The sequence below is a fragment of the Herpailurus yagouaroundi genome, unplaced genomic scaffold (genome assembly GCF_014898765.1).
Source record: "Herpailurus yagouaroundi ecotype Mexico unplaced genomic scaffold, PumYag 166, whole genome shotgun sequence".
Classification (NCBI taxonomy): domain Eukaryota; kingdom Metazoa; phylum Chordata; class Mammalia; order Carnivora; family Felidae; genus Herpailurus; species Herpailurus yagouaroundi.
The window spans coordinates 26,870,400-26,884,502 of NW_024412407.1; the positions used below are offsets into that span (position 1 = coordinate 26,870,400).

Here is a 14,103-nt window from a genome sequence, read left to right on the forward strand (position 1 = left end):
CCTAATAAACTATAATTGAAGTATTTATCATATACTACATTTTCATTTTTACTGGATCTAGTAATGGACTCAGTTTTGTACCAGTGACTTGTTTGCCTGCTTTTTTGCTCATGACTTTCTTTTTGAATCACATTAGTGCTACAGAAGGTTTTAGCATCTCCTATGGCAGGTGCCCACAATCCTTTTCAGTTTCAGGGCAGAGTAAGACATTGTTTTGACCAACCTCAAGCTTAGTGAGCATGACTTTTTGAGGTTTTCTGAGAGCACTTTATATTTGTCCTCTGCAGTTTGGAGGATGCAGGGACTGTTGTCTGATTTGTGCTAAAAGGTCTAGAAGGCAAAGAGCATGGGTGGATCCTCCTGCCTGGAGGTGGAAGGAAACAAGGGCTACATTTGAAAAGGAGCAACATCCCAGTCAAGGGTGGGTCCACTGGCACTGGTTTGGGTCTGTCTTACTTCTGACTGATTGGATTATATGGAGCAGTGACGAGACCTGAGTAGAGAGGCTAAAAGTGTGTCATGCATGTAAAAATTTGAAGGAAAACTTGTGTGTGACTAGTCAGATGAAGTGCATTTACCCCACCGAAGATACTGCACGGTAGAGATCACAAATGAAGGGTAGCATGTCCAAAGACCCACCGAAATGGCCAGGAGAGTCTGTTTTAAATTATTCTCTAGGCCAGAGAAAGAAAAAATGACATTTCCTGCCTCCTTAGCTACCCCCTGCAAGTTTCAACTCTGGAGGACACAGAAGCAGCCTTCCTCAGCTGTCGGGGGAAAGCTGGAGTGGGGCTGGGGAGAGAGGCCAGGAGAAGTTGGTGCAGCACATAGAGACACAACTAGGACCCTTCTTCCCAACTGGAGGATTTGGATATGTTGTAGTGGGATGAAAGAAGCTTCAGTTTAAATTAAGTCCAAAGTCCTTTTTGTGGGACTAACGTGACCAGAAGGCTTTTTTTTTTTTCTTTTCTTTTGAAAGTTAACAGAAAGTAGTGTGACCTGAAATTCCATTTCGTATTAGGAGAAGAACTGGCCCCATAAAATAAATTTTATAGGCAGTGGAGGGAGAAGAATAAGGCTTTTTCTCTGATATCATAAAGACCATTTGTTTAAGGGGCTTGTACTTGTGATCAATTTCTAATGTAAATACTGGTCAGGAGCACAAGGGTGGATTATTTAAACTTTAAAGTCTTTTCTTAACAACATATTCCTTTCAGTAAACGTTGGCCTTCTCAGAAAGACACCAGGATTATATATTTGCCTGCTTTCAACCTTCCCCTTACTTTAGTATACTGTTGCTAGTTACTCTACTGAAGTATTTTCTACACATACATAATATTTTACCATTTAGCCTAAAGACATCTTTACGAATCATGGGAATAGATTTAGCTTTGAAAGTAGGTCATCAATGTCACAGGATAGGAGATTGGTGAGACAGTCAAAGCATGTGAATCAAATCTGGGCCATGTTAAAAAGGGAGATTTTTAAAAGTAGAATTTATCATTTATAATAATGGTAATAATTTCAGAAATTTACATAGTATTTTAATATATTTTTAATGTTTATTTTTTGGAAGAGAGAGAGAGAGAGAGAGAGAAAGAGAGAGAGAACGAGCGGGGGAGGGGCAGAGAGAGAGGGAGACACAGAATCCAAAGCAGGCTCCAGGCTCTAAGCTGTCAGCACAGAGCCTGATGCAGGGCTCAAACTCATAAACTGCAAGATGATGACCTGAACCGAAGTCGGACACTTAACTGACTGAGCCACTCAGGAGTTCCAAATGTATATAGTATTTTAAATCTCCAAATAGCCATTTATTTCTTGAAAGACAGGATATAAATAGGATTCCATGTCCTATATCTGAAGTGAGAACAGCAAGTAGAAAATGTCTTAAGAGTCACTTACTACAGGGGCGCCTGGCTGGCTCAGTTGGTAAAACATGCCACTCTTGATCTCGGGGTCATGAGTTCAAGCCCCATGTTGGTGTAGACATTACTTAAAAAAAGTTACTAAATACAGCTATTCAGAGGCAGAACAGGATAAGATGAAGCTCAAGTTTGGCAGCTTTTTAGTCATTTTGTCTAGCAACAGAGGCAGCAAGAGATACCAATTATTGAAACTTATAATGTGTCAGGCTTTCTGACAGGTACTTTACACCATTCATCTCATTTTTCATTACATGCCATGTGGATGTCTGATATTTTCAGGATCCAGCAAGAAGATTTAGATATCTCCTATTTGAGTCAATTCTAGAAAGCCTGAGAAGATCTGCTTAGATGGTCCCTTGGCAGTTCTGGAAAATCTGAGGTATTTAGGTTACTTGGGTTTAAAAATTAGAATTAATTCAGATGTGGCAGTGGGAGCTTGGGTGTTATAAAATGTCATCTAAATATGTGATGTAAGTTGCATTGTATTGCTAGTGCAGGAAAAGAACAGGAGAGGAGAATGTAGACCGGGTTCTGCATTGGTTTGGCTCACCAACATTTTTGTCTTACAAATTAGAAATCTTTTGGCAGTAACAATCTGTGATTTCATCAACTTTTATGAGAAAGTTATATGGTGATCCAGTGAAACTGTATAATTTTTTTTTTTATTTAAAAAAAATTTTTTTTCAACGTTTATTTATTTTTGGGACAGAGAGAGACAGAGCATGAACAGGGGAGGGGCAGAGAGAGAGGGAGACACAGAATCGGAAACAGGCTCCAGGCTCTGAGCCATCAGCCCAGAGCCTGACGCGGGGCTCGAACTCCCAGACCGCGAGATCGTGACCTGGCTGAAGTCGGACGCTTAACCAACTGCGCCACCCAGGCGCCCCTGAAACTGTATAATTAACTTGCATTCTCAAATGGGAAAACATCCAGTGAAATAGGAATTTGAAAAGCCCACCAGAAACACCTCATTTTGAAGAAGTCCTGATTCTTTTTTGATACATTTTCTTTCTTTTATTTCTACATGAGTGTGATGTTTCCTTCATTTGCTAGTGACACATCATTTGTAGTTTATGCATTCTTATTGTTTATGCTGTGAGTTTTGGTGTTAAAACCCATGTAAATGGGGCTAAGCAGTAGGACTACTTAATAAGCTACAATGTCAGAAATAGAGAACATATCTTTGATCTTGCTATACTGTCTTTTGCTATATTTACCTGAACAGAATAAATTGTTTACATACATAAGGAAAGGGCAGAGGATACACTGTATTCCAAGTTTCTATTTTCCAGCTGGGACATGGATCATTTGCTAACCTCTTAAGTCAACGGTGGATCTTAATCTGTTAATAAGTCTCATTTGCATCTGGTAATTGTGGTCACATTTATGTGTATTTCTATCAGCTAAATTAAGTTTTAAATATAGATTTCTAGAAAAGGCTAGAAAAAGAGGTGTGTAGGTCATGATACCTAAGGTTTTCTGAGGCAAAGTTCCAGATAAAACTTGCAATAAAGTGTAACTGTATTGATATAACAATTTTTAGATATGTAAACATTTTATCCTGATGCTTTCCTGTATTATAGATGAAAAACAATTCAGCTCAGATTACTCGTCACAGTGACTAAGCTCATTTGGTAGAGCAGCATGTTATCCATTTTAGGTGATTCTGCTCTTAAACACAAATATACTAAAAGGGCAGCATGTACTAGAGATGTGTAGATGTAAAGGATGGTTAAGTACCTCAGCACATGATGTGTTAAAACAGCCACAGTCAAGCGTTCGTTAGATTGTTGTATGAGGGTGTTAATGATGATGAAGAACAAACGGGTCTTCTCTATATTCGAATAGGCTCTAGAAGACCAATCCTACACTCGCAGCTTTTCTCAGTTGTAGCTGTTAGGATCTCCTGAGCATCCTGACTTGAATTTACTCTTTTCTTATTTTTTTACTTGGAAATCTTAGAATCAAAGTGCAGCCAAACGTGAACAGAGTGAAGCTGTAGCAGTGTTTAATACCTCATGCTCTGGTCAAGGCTGTATCCTGGAATTGAGCTAATAATAATCACAGCTCAAAGTTGCTAAAGGTAGTATATCCAGGTATAATTATTTTAAAAAATTTTTTCAATGTTTATTTATTTTATTTTTTTTGAGAGACAGAGCATGAGTAGGGAAGGGGCAGAGAGAGAGGGAGACACAGAATTCAAAGCAGGCTCCAGGTTCTGAGCTGTTACCACAGAGCCTGAAGTGGGGCTCGAACCCATGAACTGTGAGATCATGACCTGGGCTAAAGTCGGACGCCCAACCAACTAAGCCACCCAGGTGCCTCTATCCAGATATAATTATATACTAAGTGCTTTCTGTGTATTATCTCTATCCTTTCATCTCTGCAGAACAGATATTATCTTTTTCATATGTAAATGAGGAAATTGAGGTTAAAGAAATTAAGAAGTGTACTCAAAATTCTGAAAAGCACCAGGATCCTAACAAAGATCAGCGTGATTCCAAAACCTATCCTTCCCACCACACCAGCAGCCTCACTGTAGTAGCTTCCAGAGACCTGGTGAGTTTTTGTTTTTCAACATAATGATAGGACATCCTTTAAATGCTTGATTTTACTTTGGTATTAAGGAGGTTAAACATGTTTAGACAATATCTCCTGGGTTTAGATATCTACTAATTCAAATTCAAATTCAAAGAAAACTCCAGAAACTGACTTCAAATGTCCTGGTACTCAAAGAATTTGGTTCTGTTTCAAGGTGTCTTTCCAGTTCTGTTTTTGTAGGTGGGGGACTTTGAAAAAGGGTTCCCCAGGATCCAATACTGTCTGAGGAAGCCTGAGGAAGCTTCAGAGAAACAAATGGTTTCTGTTGTCTTGCTCTTTCCCCTGTTTTATCCTGTCAGCCTTCTCTACCCCACTGACCCAGGCTAACATTTAAGGCCTTTATAACCAGAGTAGAATCTGTGCTTTCAATACTGATCATGCCTAACTCTGTGCAAAAAAATGGTTACAAATGAATGTAGGTCCCAAAGCCTGACCAGAGAAACTGTAAGGTAACCAGGACCCTTTTATGTCTTTTCCTCTTGCTTCTTCTCTTTTCTCTTCTTTGCAGCTCAAGCCCTCCCCCTCTTCCCTCCCCTCAGCCCACCTTTTTTCCTGTCTTTAGGTGCCTACTCCATTCTCTGAGGGTTTGTTATTAGCTAGCTGGTATCATACTTCAAGTAGGGTGTTAGTTGATGGTCAGGATTTCCCTATCAAGAGGGATTTGTCTTTTGTTGAGGGACTTTTGAACTAAAAACCCTTTAAAATGCAAAATTATGGATTTCAAGTCATAGAAAGTATGGGGGTTAATTAGGGTAGGAGTTTGGCTAGTCCTGTTGCTTATTCATATCATTCATATTTCTGGAAGTGGAGGCATGTATTCAATAAAATAAAGTCCATTACCACAACTAGTTTTATCATAGTTATATGTGTGTGGGGCCACAGGCCCCCAGCCCTCGGGTAAGCTCACACTAATTATTTCAGCAATTCAGTTACATAGGTCCCATATTCACATGTTTATAGGATAATCAAAATGAAGATGGAAAAAGAATTTTACTATAATTTTTTGATGAAATTAATTTTCCTTTTAATAAAGGTAATCTTTGGTTTCAAAGTATTGAATCTATTTTTATGTAGTTTTTTTTTTTTTTTCTAAAATACCTGGTGACATTTCTGGCTACTTAAATTCCATCCTTTAAAAGTTTGAGAATTTGCTTCTGCTCTTCTAACCTACTTCCAACCCAGGTAAACTCTACCAGATGTGCTTTTTCTATATAGTCTGTGATTTCCTTGTTAGGACTTGTGTGCCACTTCTTACTGATCATGACCTTTGTTCTAACTAACAAAAGGAATGTTTTTCACATCACAGAGGATGGATTTTCAGAACCTGCATCTTGTATGGTTCTGGTGGTTGTGCAGGACAAATGCCTTTGCATCATTGCTGAGTGGAGCAGGAAAGGTATCTTGTTATACAAATCCTATTTAGGATTTGGGTAGATTATTGTCATTATTCTATTTCCTTTTTGTTTTTTTTTTAAGTTTTCTCCACATTGTTTTCAGCTCACCTTTGTTACCTACCTTTACCTCCCCACCCGCCTCTTTTGATATCCTTTTTACTTGCTATCAATAACAAAATTACCCACTATCATACCATATCATTCCTTTGTTTGTGTACAGTTACCATAGCTATGACAGCTATCACTGACTGAACACCCAAGATGACCAATTACTTTGCATATTTTATTTCTACTCTTTGATAAATACCTACAATTATTATCCCTGTTTTACAAGGGGTATAAGCTGCCACACCCTATCAACTTTATCACACTGTATTAAATCATAGCTTTATGTTAAAGTTCACTTATTCATTTTTGTTCATTATTCATAGAATACATTTATGTTTTTTTCAGAGGAATGTTTCATTTATTCAGTATAAGATATGAAAATGAGGAAAGCAGAACAGTTAGTAAGGTCTTATAAGCACATCTCAACACCAGGGAGGCAGGTGGATGCTGGTGGGGAACGGCATCTAAATTAACTGGCTCCGTGTTGGCAATCCAGTTATCAATAGAGACGTCATCTGCATTCAGTCTTTAACTGGATGTAATCACTTATTCATTCAAATCTTTACTGAGCAAACTACTATGCTCGGCCTATGCTAATCATCTCCAGCATACTCAATCTATGAGAGTAAAGTTATAGTTTTGACCTTTGTCTATCATCAATGATAGGCTCTCATTCTTACCTCAAAGCACAAGTCAGCTTGGCTGCTCAAGTTGAAGATCAATAATTCTATAGCAAAATGTAACGATGATCTGCAGACAGAAAGAGCTGGCCCCGGGGACATACCGTAATGCACAAGTAAAAGCCTGAAGGATCCAGAAACGAGAGAGATACCAGAGGATTAAATAGAACCAACCCACATGTTAACACAAAAATCCAAGCAAACCTACACAGAATGAGTCCCATCAAACCATACTGATAAGGTTTTCCTTGTGCTATTTACAATTTTAAAGTAAACTTACTTTACAAGCAACCAGGGAATTCTTTATTTAATACTGTCATAACATAAAAGTTCATTCAAACCATGAAACTGAGCTTTATGACAACCTAGAAATAGGAACTAAAAGAAGGCAAACATAATGCCTTAGAGATCAAGAGACATTGACATAGTTCAGCTGTTAAAAACAGTTCAACATTCATCTAGTGGCTACAGTTTGGATGTCAACACGCATGGTATACCTGTTCTTTGGGGAGGTGAGAGACCCTTTGACTGTTATTCAGATTCTTCCAAATGGTGGGCTTGTGGAGCTTCTTCCAGAGGCTGTTACCACCCTCCCACCCCAATACTGTTTGAGGTTTGGCACCTGTGGGTTCAGATTCACAGGAAACATGACTATCTTCCTTTTGAGTCCTTGCTTCTCCTACTTGTCTTAAAATGACACCTTCTGTTGATAAAACTTTCTCCGTTTCCACAAATATCTTCTCTTTATCTGTTTCTCCGAGTTTCTGTAGTTCAATGTACTTCTCTACAAACTGTTGACAGGTAGACTTGAAGTTTGGATTGAACAGATCAAAAGCTTTCTGACCAGATTAATGGCTGAATAAAATTTCACTCTAATCCAATCTTTGGGGTACAACGTGTTCTGGATTGCAGCTTTGGCTTTGTCATATTGCAAGCAGGGCCTTTGGAAGACCAACTCTCTCAGTGGGGGAAAGGCGTTATATATGTCAAACCAGAGGGGCGTCTCCTCAACACCCCAGCCCCAATCAGGTCCCAAATCTGTGAGAAAACTCTCCCCATGGTCTTTAGCCAGATCCCTACCATGGCTGGCACGTCTGAATACATTTATTTAATAACATATATTGAATGTCTGTTGTGTTCGATAAATGGCTTAAATAATGTGGCAATTACAGAGATGACTCATACAGCCTTGTCAGATAGTTTATAGGCTAGACGAAAAAATAAACTGTGTGCATACGCAAACAAAATACAAGTTAGAAGCTATAAACCTCTTCCAGATGTTCTTGCAATTCTGACCACTAAAGTATCAAGAAATACCAAAGTGGGCTGAATAAACATTTGTTGAGTAATTTCACAGTTTGGCATTCATCAGAATTACCTGATTACTTTTGCTACTTTATAGGTCAACATTATACATTTGGATTTATCAAAATAATTTATATCAATAAAATATTGCTTGTATTTAATCAGTGAGGTTCCACATAAGTTTACTAGGGGGTGGGGAGGAGAGTTTCGCTGCTAAAAAGGTTTGAAAATGCACTGCTAGTTTATGCCCCTTTTTAAAGGCCCTTCCTGATGTTCCTAAGGAGATGTGCTCTCGTCCACCTCTGTGGAGAATGATAACATTTCCTTCTTCTCTAGTGATGCTTAATATATTCCACTTTGACTAATCCCTATTTAGATAAACATTTTATGTTTCCTAGGAGAACATACACAATGCCCTCTTTATATTTACATCCCATTTGGTGCCCAGCATGCAGAAGGGACTCAACAGACACTGGAAGAACAATTGAGAAAGCAAACTGACTCTGAGCCCTTACCTTGCTTTGTTCCTTGTCTGTTTGCACATCTTTCTGTCGACAAGGAGCTTCTCCTGTTCTTGAGTCAGGGCCTTCACCATGTCTCTCATCTGGTGTGTGGGGACATGAATGTCAGGTAACCAGTTGGTCACCACAGAAGAAATGAAGGACTCGGACTTCTGTCTTGAGCTCTTCTACTGGTGCTCCTCTGTGCCCAGACCTCCACTTGTCTCTGGGATGCGATGCTCAAATCCCCAGATGAAGGTGATCCTGTTGTAAACCCTGAGTACCCAAGATTCCTCGTTCTAGAGCACAATCTAGAAACAGTTTTTCTTTTCTCTCTAGGTATCACTTTAAGAAAGTTTCTGCTGATTGCTTCCAAGTGGTTTTCAATTAAGATGGCTTCCTAGTTGTTTTCACTCAATTAAGAGATCAGAATCTAATCTTTTCTAGACAAGAGGCAGCTGTTATTGATTATAAACTTTGGATCTAGGTCAGAAGTTGGCAGACTTTTTCTGTAAAGGGGCTGACAGTCAATATTTTAGACAGGCCATGTGGATTCTGTGGCAACTCCTCAATTCTGCCACTGTAGTGTGAAAGCAGCGACAGACAACATGTACAAGGATAAGCATGGCTGTTCCAATAAAACTTTATTTATGAACCCTGGGATTTGAATTTGATATAATTTTTACATCACAAAGTATTTTTCTTCTTTTGTTGTTTAACCGTTAATAATTGTTAAAACTATTCTTACCTCACAATAATATTTCCTTGGGGCAAAACTAGCATATCCTGCACTGAAGAAGCCTCAGAGAGCAACTCACTTTTTACTCTGGGCCTTGGGTAGAATGTCTCTTTCCTAGAATGTCCTTCCCTGACTGATTATTTTATTCAATGAAAGAAAGTACTAGTATGATTTCTCCTGGAGAAAATTTGAAGGACAGGCATGGGAAGAGGTCAATATTTGTGCTATTTGATAGAAATAATAGTTTTCCAGTAAAGGAAAGAAATTCATTTGTGTGGCTCCAGAGGTCTAAACCAGGACCAATGGAAGAAAGTCATAAGATGGAGGTGTTTTTTTCAATATAAGAGATACAAAAATGATAGCCTATCTGCTATTGAAAGAAGCTGCCTTCTGAGGTACCGATCCTCTCTCACATACCCTCTTCAATATCTTACACTCTTCCTGCTGCTCAGATTCTATGATTTATACTTTTTTTCAGAGGAGAGATTCCATAACATTCCTGGATCACCAGTTCTCACATTTCCTAACAGCGAGAAAGGAGTCTGATCTTTGCTGTGGTCATATCTGAAATCCATCCTCTCTTGTGCTGTTTTATTTATTCTCTTCTTCCAAATCCTCTGCTCCTAGCTCCTGTTTAGCCTTTGCTGCACCATAAGTGGTAACAATGATTACTTCTCAAGGTGAGTAACATAGAATAGGCTTAGGAAAAATGGAAGAGAGCTAGGCAAGGGAAAATATCCCCAGTAATTGGAATACCCTGAGTGAGGGTGAAAAAGGGAAAAAAACAAATAAAATACAGAGTAGGTTCACCTGCCTGAAACAGGAGGCTGGAGTTTGGAGGTAACAGCAAATGAAGGGAAGTGATGGGGGTAGAGAAGGTACCCTCACCTTTCCAGCTGTACCTTCTCTGTCAGCACTTTCTCACTGATGGCCAAGATGTCACTTCCCAGCTCCAGGATGCATGCCTTATGGCCTCCTTGTTGCCAGCTCAGGGTATCCTTCTCTTCCATGAGCTACCTATGAAACTGAGAAAGTCCCTGGAATGAAGCTTCTCTCACAAGAGAGAGTTTGAGACTATCTCTCAAAAAATGGAACACGGGCTTCAGTAGAGCATACCAGAGTTTGACTGTTCTCACCCCCTTCTCTGTCACCGACACTGGAAGGTAACATTCCCTTACTGGTGAAGACAGCCATCTCCACCCTACCTCAGCCCTCCTGTGCTCAAAGAACTGAGTCTTATTAGATTTGGGAGGTGTCTCCTGTGATATCAAGTTTAATTCTGCTTGTTGCCTTTTAAAAGCTATTTAAAATTTTTTTTAATGCTTATTTATTTTTGAGAGAGAGAGAGAGAGAGAGAGAGAGAGAGAGAGAGAGAGATCGAGTGCATGAGCGGGGAAGGGGCAGAGAACAAGGGAGACACAGAATCCAAAGCAGGCTCCAGGCTCCAAGCTGTCAGCACAGAGGCAAACACGGGGCTCGAACCCATGAACCGTGAGATCATGTCCTGAGCTGAAGTTGGCCATTTAATCAATGGGGCCACCCAGGTTCCCTTATGCCAGAACCATCTTAAGCTCATGAACATCTTCCCTTTCCCCATTTAATGGAGTTCAGATTTTGAGTCCTGGGTGAGCAGCCAGGCACCATCACCCACCTGGCCCAACTCCCCTTGCAGGGCTATTCTCAGCTCTGCGTGCTCTTGCCTGGTGGCTGCCAGAGTCTTCTGGAGCCCCTGTACTTGGCTCCTCAGCTTGGTCACTGGACACTCCAGCTGTAGCTTCACATGCAAGGGTCCTTCCTCTCATGCTAGTTCTCATCCAGCTGGTACAACAGGGGGCAGGATGAGGAGGTGTTTATGCTTGTGCTTGTGAAGCACCCATTCAGGTCCCATCCCCATCACTCTGCTGCTGCTGATACATTCTGGGACTGGGAAGTTGCATCAGTACAGGCTATACAGAGGTGAGTAAGGGGAGGCTTGGTTGCACTACTAAATCCTGCCCACCACCAATCTCATGCACCAGCTCTGACACTCTTGGAAGAAATCTTTCTCAATCCATACCGACAAAAGGGATGGCTCCCCTAATTTTCTTCAATCTATTCTTGAGTCAGATATATGAGTTTAAATCTCCAATACAATTCTTACTAGCTATGTCACCTTGGATGCTTTACTTAACTTCTCTGAGTCTTTGTTCTCATTTGTAAAGTTATCTCTTAGCCTGAGTTGATGACAGGTAATTGTAATAAGAGTAACGGAAAAATGTAAAAACTAGAACACAGGGTAGGAGCTCGTACATCTCAGACTTATGTAAGATGTAAAGATTTTCTTCCTATTCTTGTGTTGGTTCCATGTGTTTAGAGGGTTCTATAAGGTAAGAAATTACCTACATCACAGGCAAGTTACTCATTGTTACCTCCTGAGCCTTCCTCAAGTCTGTTCTCTTGTCTGGGGAATGGATGTTGTCCCCACCTGTCCTTGTCCCTTCTTTTCCTTCAGGAAGTCTTTGCCAACATCTGTGCCCACTCTCTAAATATTCCCTACAGAATAAGAATACAGGCCACATATAAATTTAAATTTTTCTAGTACACACTTATAAAAAGTAATAAGAAACAGGTGAAATTCATTTTAATGATATTTTACCTAGTCAATCCAAAATGTTATAATTTCAAAATTCAATCTATGTAAAAATCATTAAAACATTTTGAATTTTTTAAAATATGAAGTTTTCAAAATCTTTTGTGTATTATATCCACACAACACATCTCAGTTTGGGCCAGTCACATTTCAAGCCCTCAAGAACCACCTGTGGGCAGCCCCTCCAGTATTGGATGGTGCAGGTCTGGGGCCCTACTATCTGCTCTCACTTCCCACCTGTTCTGGAAGCGTGCCTCACCCTCCCCTTCCTCTGGAGTGGCCTCCCTCCACCCTTTGTATCTTCCTCTAGAGCCTAGGACAGGACATCACATGTGGGAGAAGGAAGGCTTGAAAAGCACTTATGAAATCTTGAGTGACATTGGCCTGTGGGTGGCTTACTTTCCTGTTTCCATGTTTCTGTCTGTGTTAGGTGGAGACTTTCTTAATGTGCAACTCCCAGTGAAGTCCTCAGTTGAGAACATAGCTGAGCAGAGGGTAAAGTGAGAAGGGGCCCTTGCCCTGCTGCCCTCCCACTTCCTTGCCCAGGAGCAGCTCTGTTGTTCTGTTCTCACTGGCAGCACAGAGGTCTTGGGGACAACTGGCAGGATGTCAGTGTCACCTACAGTCTCCCTCAGAGTCATCAATTCACCATGGGCTTTGGCTTTCAGAACTGGAAATGGGGGGCTCTGCCCACACAGCTGACCCTAGGGTTTCACATATCGGAACAAGTAGAGCTGGGCTGTGGGACTGGACAGGTAGCTGGATGTGGAAAGAGGAATACACCCAGGACCCCAAAATGATCCCAGGCCCTCAAGTGGTTGTTTGGCAGTTCCCCTTTCCCCTTGATGTGTCTTATCACTCACTGTCCTTGGCTCCAGTCCCTTGTTCCCTGTTCCATATACTGTTTACTTTCCTCTCCACCTCCCACAGGCTATTTCTGTTCCCTGGGATAGTCTTCTCCATCCTTTCTGCCTAGCCCCAACCTTCCTCTCTTTCCCAAACCTATCCTCCTGTATAATAATAATAAAAATAATAGCTAGCACTTACTGAGGGCCCACCATGTAGCAGGCATATACTAACCCTTTATCTGCATCCCTTTAAACCTCATATTGTCCCTGTAAGTCAGGCATCCCCTGTTACTGTTAAGATAACAGACACAGAGAGATCAAGTAATTTGTCCAAGGTCAAACAACTTGTATTAGAACTGAAATTTGAACCCAGGTCCTTCAGAATCTAATGACCGCCTTCTTCTCAATCTAGGACACCTCTTCCCTACCCATGGTTCCCTAAAAGGACTTCCTCCTTTGTTTTGGTAGGAGGCAGGACTAGTGACCTTCCACAGTTCCTGTTATCTCTAAGCCCCTGATTCTGCTTAGCCCTGCGGATTCTATGTCTGCTGAACCCTGTTGGATAGAGTTCTTATTTTATTTATTTGCACTTATTTTCCCTTGTCCTCTGTGCCTAACTTTTGCTTCTGATCCCATACCTTCCTCTAAGTCTCTATCCCCTTGGTTCTTCCCTCCTGGTTTTCCATCTTCCCTGTGCCTTAGAACTGGACCCTGGCATGGACCAGGGAGCAATCAGTTGCACTTTCAGGCAATGAAGTCCACACAAACATGTGGTAATCTTGAACACATGCAGCCTCCACCTGTGAAAGCCCAGAGTGGTAGAGGGCTATGGTGATGGAACTACCACCTGGGGATGGCAGAAAGGGCTGAGGGATTGAATGGGGAGAGAGGATGCTGTTACAGTTTCAAGAATGATAACAGACAGGGAAAGTGGAGGGACACTAATGTGGCATGAGAGAGCAAGGCTAAGATCAGGAGAAGATGAGTTTTGCTTACACAGATGGCCTCTGTCATTTGTGACATTTTTCTCCCTTCTTTACCAACATGAGGTTGAGAACCCAAGAGCTGAGTCATTCCCCCTATTCCAATCAACCCATGATCCATAAATCTGAGCCAAAAGTGTTCCAGGCATATCTTGTAGATGCCTATCTAGTCACTGGCACTGGGCACGGTGCCTGGGGGAAGAGTATAGAGACATTTCGCCTTGATGTAGGAGATGTATGTCGGGGCTACATTAAGAAAGCTGACTCCACCCCAGCATGGTGACAGGCTTAGTGATGATTCTTCCATCCTGCCCTCAGATATCTGCCCCCTGTGAAACAAAGGGTTAACACCCCAAAATCTCTCCAGTCCATCTCTGCTTCTTCCCAACTC

At 40.9% G+C, this 14,103-nt stretch overlaps 1 pseudogene; it reads right to left on the minus strand.

Annotated features, from left to right (window-relative positions):
• Window positions 1–7,187: 7,187 nt before the first annotated feature.
• LOC121038407 (28S ribosomal protein S23, mitochondrial-like) lies at window positions 7,188–7,791 on the minus strand (annotated as a pseudogene).
• Window positions 7,792–14,103: the final 6,312 nt, after the last annotated feature.